Here is a 6,717-nt window from a genome sequence, read left to right as displayed (position 1 = left end):
ACAAAAAAAAACTTTTCAGGTTAACAAGGAAAAGCAGGGAACATACAGCCACATGATGTAATCTCGGGTGTCGCCATTGGAACCACAAGCTGTGTTTCCCAGTGGATGCAACTCTGGTTCCAAATGTGGCAATGGCTCTGAGAGGCACTGCTGGGGTTCGTCAAGAGGGGTAGGCCCTGGCACCACCCCAAGTGCTGAGTGAATGCTTAATCCGCAAATCAGACATGTCTGCCCCTGTGTGTGGTCTTGCTCTGAGGGCTCATGGAGGGGCCCCAGAGTAGCCCTGAAGCCTCTGGCAGATACCGTCCACTCTGCACATGAAATCCCAACTGGCCAGCAGGAGCGAGCCTGAAGGGAGGACAGTGTGGAGGGGAAAGAAGAGGAGGGGCTCAGGTCGCAGGATGGGGCCCAGAGGCACCAGGGCTGCTCAGTGTGTAGATCCAAACCCACCCTTGTGTGCCCCATCCCACAGGAAATTGATTTCCTTCTGGAATCAGTGGCTGCCTACTAAACCAGCTTTCTTTCCAACTGGCCTATGCACACAAGACATGGCCCAGACAAAGGGTGTCACTGAGGGGTTGGAGAAATTGCTGGGGGAACAGAGCAAGACACCATGCATAGCAACCATGCTGTGATCCTTCCAGACCAGCCCAAATCAGGAAATTAGGAGGTGCCCAAACCTGCAGCCTCACGTGCTTTGTGTGCCCTCAGAAGTGTTCAGGTCATGAGAAAGGAGATCGCTGCATCTCGTTCAAGCTCTCTCTGACCTCTACATTTGGCAAAGTAATTCACACCCTGACCCTAGGGTGCCCACAGTCCAAGACCTGCTACCATGAACATGCTCCCTTGTTGCACAGCCCGCGTAGGAACCCAACCCTCACCATGCACAGAACTGCCAGCCTGGGTGGGGTCTCCCTATCACCTAGCCTGGAAACAAATTGTGGGTGTGTGATGTTACTGGGGCTTCCATAAGGAACTACTACACTTGGGTGCTTGGGACAAAAATTTATGCTCTGCAACCAAGGTGTGGTCAGGGCGTCACTACGCTCAGGGGCCCCAGAGGAGACCCCCCCCCCCCCCTCTGTACCTGCTGGCGCCCTGAGACCCTCTCTCCATCTCCCCCACATTGGCATTACTGCCTTCTCTCTGTGTCTGTCTGGAGGACGCTTGTCATGGATCCCGTGCCCACAAAATAACCCAGTACGACCTCCCGCTCCTTGACATAAGTGCACCTGCAGAGACCTTCCTTCCGCATGAGGTCACATTTACGGGGTCCTGGAACCAGGACTTAGACATATCTTTTTGAGGGCAACAAGTCAGCCCATTACACTCTGCCCTCTATTGCTCTGAACTCACATGCCACATACAAAATATATTCACTCCATCCCAACGTCTTCAAAAGTCTCAACTCTTTACACATCTTTGTCTAGTTTCATCTAAATTTCACTGGCTCCTCCTTCATTATCTGAGTCCCCTCAGTCTGGTGCTGGAGGGGGAGACTCAGTGTGGCCACCCTGGGACAGCATTCCTCTCCATCTCTGGCTTCTGAAGCCAGAAAGCAAATCACCTGCTTCCAGACTACTTGGTGGGACAGGCATAGGACAAGAGCAGCAGACTGTCCCTACTCCAAGAGAAAAACATGGAAGATAGAAACATCAGCATAGTTCCTGCTCTGGTCGCCCACACTAGGAGCTGGGAAGTCTCCACCCCATCCCAACATCCAGCCAGACAAAAGCTGAATGAAGTGAGAAAGCAGCTCTCTTTTGGTCCCTCAGAGAAGTGAGGTCATGGGGCAAATGGTTGCCCCCAAATCTGGAGACAGCTGAACCCAGAGAATTACAACTACTGGAGCAGACACTCCCCTTGTGCGTAACCCTCTAACAGGTTGCTGGAGGCTCTGTGTGGACAAGACAGAGTTAAGACTCCGGGGGTGGGGAGGCACCAGGTTCTCCCAGGAAAGATTAGAGAAAGTGCCCCCTTATTTTCCTACCAGGGAGGGGGACATAGCCATTGTGAAATACTCCAGAGCACCCACCTGTCTTCCCAACAGGGAAGGGATCTGGAAGGAATCTGGAAGGGAAATAACCTGTAGCTTGCTGAGCCATCTGCCCCACCAGCGGGGGTGTGCATGAAACTGAGCACAGGTGAAGATCCCAGTGACGGGTCCAGCTCACTGAAGACTGACACCTCCTCATCCCTCACCATATCAGTAAAGGCCTATTCACAGAGATTCCTTTCACCTGGTACGTCATGTGTTGCTATCAAGAGAAAATCACAAGGCACACTAAAAGACACAACACGGCTTGAAGAGGCAGAGCAGCACCAGAGCCAGGTGAGCAGGTTGTACTCAAATTATCAGACCAGGAATTGAAAACAGCTTAGGACCCTAGTGGATACAGTAGGCAGCACCCAAGAACAGTTTGCAGAGGGATAGAAATGCTAGAGATCAGGAACACCATGACAGAAAAGAGAAATGCTTTTGACGGGCTCATTGGGATGGTGGACACAGCTGAAGAAAGATTCTGTGAGCTTGGGGCTGTGTCAACAGAAATTTCCAAGATGAATGCAAAGAAAAACAAGGCCAGAAAACAAGGAACCCAGATTCTCCAAGGTCTGTGGGATAGCTACAAAAGGTGAAGCATACATTTGCAGGGAAGACCAGGAGAAGCAAGAAAGAAGAGCAGAACAGAAGCACTGACAACTGAAAATGTCCCCCCTCGTTAACTCCAGACACCAAACTATGGATTCAGGAATCTTAGAGCACAACAAACAAGATCAGTGCAAAAGCAAACCAAGAATGAAAAACCCTAAACCCAGGCATATCATAATCAAACTTTAAAAAACCAAAGACAAAAACTCTTGAAACAAGCCAAAGGGGAAAATCACCTTACCTACAACTGAGCAGATCTCATGGACATTAAAATGATAATAAAGGAATATTATGAACAGTTTTGCCCACAGATTTGATAATCAAGGTGAAATGGACCAAGTCCTTGAAGAACAAAATCTGCCAAAACTCACATCACAAAAGATAGACAATTTGAATAGACATGTATCTATTGGAGAAAGTGAATCAGTGATTTCATAGTCAACCCAAATAAAAAGCACCAGACCCAGATGGGTTTACTGGTGAATTCTACCAAACATATAAAAAAGAAGTTACAGTAATTATCTGCAGTCTCTTGCAGAGGATAGAAGCAGAGAGAGTACTTCCTAACCCATTCTACACGGCCAGCATTACCCTAATACAAATCTGACAAAGACATTACAAGGGAACTACAGAAAATAAGTCTCGTGACCATAGATGCAAAAATCCTCAACAAAACATTAGCACTTCAAATCCAACAATGCATAAAATAATTACATGCCATGACCAAGCGGTGTGCAAGGCTGGGTCACCATCCAAAAATCAGTTAATAGAATCCATCACATCAACAGACCAAAGAGAAACTATATGACTGTATTAATAGATGTAGAGAAAGCACATGACAAGTTCCAACTCCCATTCATGTAAAAAAAAAAAGAAAGAAAAGAAAAACCAGCTTCCAGAACAGTAAGAACAGAAGGAAAGTTTCTCAACTTCATAAAGAACATCTATAAAGCATCTACAGCTACCATCATATTTAATGGTGAGAAACCGGAAAATCTCCCACTCAGATCATGAAGTAGGCAAAGTGCTCTCTTTTGCCATTTCTTTTCAGTGTCATCCTGGAAGCCCTAGCTAACACAACAAGATAGAGGAAATACATGGTTTGGAAAAGGGAGGAAACTGCAGATGAGAAGATCCAATCCTGTCAAGATGTTAGCCTTTCTGAACGTGATGTACAGATTTAGTGCAATCCCAGTTAAAATCCCAGCAGCTTATTCTGAGGATGTCAACAAGCTGAGGACAAGGTGTGTTTTCAGGATCAAAAGGCTCAGAGTAGGCAACTCCTGCGGAGTGAGAAGAGCTGCCAGAGACTGTTGGAGACTCACTGTGAAGGCATCACCATCAAGACAGTCTAGAAGCAGTGAAGGAGGACACAAGGGGCTTCCCTGGGACAAGTGGCAGACCAGGCGTACACCCCCAACACACAGCCAGCAGGTCGTGGGCAAAAAGCAAAAAGCCAAGGCAGTCTCCACACCAACTCGTGCTGCCCATCCACAGGCCAAAGAAAGAAAACATCTAGACAGAGATCTTCTGTCCTTCATAGAAATTAACTCAAAAATAGGTCTGGGCCCAAATGTAAGCCATGTGGAGCTAAAACTAGGAGACACTACGGGGGAACCCAGACAGCCTCGGGTGCAGTGAGGCCTTTTACACCTGGCCCTAGGGCACAGCTGCAGCGGACGTAAGGGAGGACGGGCCTTCATCACACGTACGTCTTCTGCTCCAGGAAACACCGTCAAGGCCATGAGAGACTTTTCGCAGAAGGCATAGCTGAGGAAGGACAGTTATCCAGAGGACAGAAGGGATCAACAAACTGTGGTCCACCCGGACCACCCCACCACCAGCGCTGCAAAGAAACGAACTCCCCACCACTAGAAGACGCAGTGGAAGTGGAGTCATATGCCCCTGGGGGAAAGAAATCCGTCCGACCAGGCCACTTGCCCTATGATCCCAAGTACAGGCAGCATTCTGGAGAAGGCGAGACTGTGGAGATGGGAGACACACCCGTCGGTGGGTGCCGGGGTACGCGGGGGAGCCCAGCGGGGCTCGGGGTGATGCCGCTGGAACGTGCATGGATTTGCCTGACCCCACGGAGCACTGGGCACCAAGACCGCGACCTGCTTACACCGTGGACCCAGGGGGACCACCATGTGTCAGCAGGGGCTCTTCTGTCGGAGGAAACACACGCCTCTGCCGTGGGATTCTGACAGCGAGAGAAGCTGTGATTTATGGGATCAGAACATCTGTGGGAACTCTGTCCTTCCACTCAGTTCTGCTGCGAACCTAAAAGTGCTCTCAGGAGTAGAGTCTATGAAGAAGGCCATGAGCGGGGGAGGAAAGGAAACCCTGAAATCCACAGGGCGAGCTCTGGTAGGGTTCAAGTCCTGGGACTCAGGATCCTGCTCTCTGCTCGGTCTTCCTGCCAGGAAGGGCCTGTCCACAGCCTGTTCAGTGCCCCAAGTCTGGACACCCACTACCCTGTCTCCCCTGGTCTCCCCCATCTAAGTGGGTAGTACCTGCACCAACACGGCGTTCTCCATGCCCTCATGGGCCGCTCGGCCTCTGCTCTGGGTTCTGCAGAGAAGCCTGGGTGCCTGAGAGCCCCCGCAGGGTCGCTCCCAACTATGGAAGTCTGCGGCATGGACAGGCAGAGACCTTCCCACCCCATCAGGAGCGGCTCTGCGCGTCCTCCTCCGTTGGTTTCCATGGGGCTCCAAGCCAGGCCGCCCCCTCCTCCCCCAGCACAGGGATCTCCCCAGGTGGGAGAGGGAGGCCTCTGCCACCGTGACAAGCGCCCTCCACCTCGGCTGGCACCTGCTGGCACTCTTGGACAGCCGACTGCTCCAGGCAGCCTGGGCTTTTTTTCCCGTGTGTCCCAGAATTCTCCAGCCACTCCCCATGTGCACGGTGTGGGGCCCCACAACGGGAAGGGGGTCTGTGCTAGTTTCCTGGGGCTGCGGAACAAAGCAGCACAAAGTGGGTGCCTTGAAGCGAGACAGATGTGTTTTCTCACGGCCCCGGATGCTAGAATCAGGCGGGGCTGCAGCTGGACTGCTTCCCGGGGCTCCTGGGGTCACACCCAGGTTGCTGGCAGAATCTGGCCCCTTGCCGATGTCCCGCTTTCCGCTCCAAGCTCCTGAGGTGGGTTACCCACATTTCTCAGCTCACGGCTGACCCTTTCCATGCTGGAAATGTCAGACTTCCTCCCGCGACTACCAGCTGGAAAGGACCTCAGGTGATGAGGGAGGCCCACCTGGCTATGTCTGCAGGTCCACTGATCCGGGACCCTCACTCTGTCTGCAGAACCCATCCCAGCACCCTCAGGACTGCTGAGTTACCAGGACGGGCTGTGTGCTCAGCAGAACAGGGATGCTGGGGGCACTGGGGGTCTGCCCCTCTGTTTTCAGCAGAGCTGTGGTCTGGCTCCCACTGCCCGCGTACCGCAGGGAGTACACACCTCGGCCCTCAGGGACCCTTCCTTGCCACCTGCAGGAATTCACTTCCCACCGCTGAACCTCCATTTCCGCAACAAAGCTGTGAGCTCCTGAGGAGCCCATGTCCCTGCCCTTCAGAGCCCCAGCCTGGACCACTACAGCCTCTCCGGTCACTGTCCTGTTCCAGGAGTCCTGCAGAGCTACAGCCCTGGAGAGGGCCCTGCCTCTCCCCACGTGGACACAGAAGGAGCGTGAGGAAACCCGTCACGAGGGCAGCAGCCTGGCGGGAGCGAGGACTCCCCAAGACACCCTCCTGTGTCCCAGGGAGCTGAGCGCAGGCTGGCAGCCAGAGCAGAGCTGGCAGCAGCAGGGAGGGGCGGGCAGGGGCTGAAGCTGGAGGCCGGTGGACACAAGCCCCATGCACAGAAATGTGCCCACGTGTTCAAATGTCTGCCGTGTTTTCAATGGAATGCTTTCTACCGTGGTCATGTGTTTACAGCAGAAGCCAGCACAGACAGGAGGTCCCTGTGGGCCCTGGATCCCCCTCCAGCCCAGACAGGAGGTCCCTGTGGGCCCTGGACCCCCCTCCAGCCCAGACAGGAGGTCCCTGTGGGCCCTGGACCCCCCTCCAGC

The sequence above is a fragment of the Enhydra lutris genome, unplaced genomic scaffold, assembly GCF_002288905.1.
Source record: "Enhydra lutris kenyoni isolate GAN:26980312 unplaced genomic scaffold, ASM228890v2 scaffoldscaffold106, whole genome shotgun sequence".
Classification (NCBI taxonomy): domain Eukaryota; kingdom Metazoa; phylum Chordata; class Mammalia; order Carnivora; family Mustelidae; genus Enhydra; species Enhydra lutris.
Note: the sequence above shows the minus strand (reverse complement) of the source record.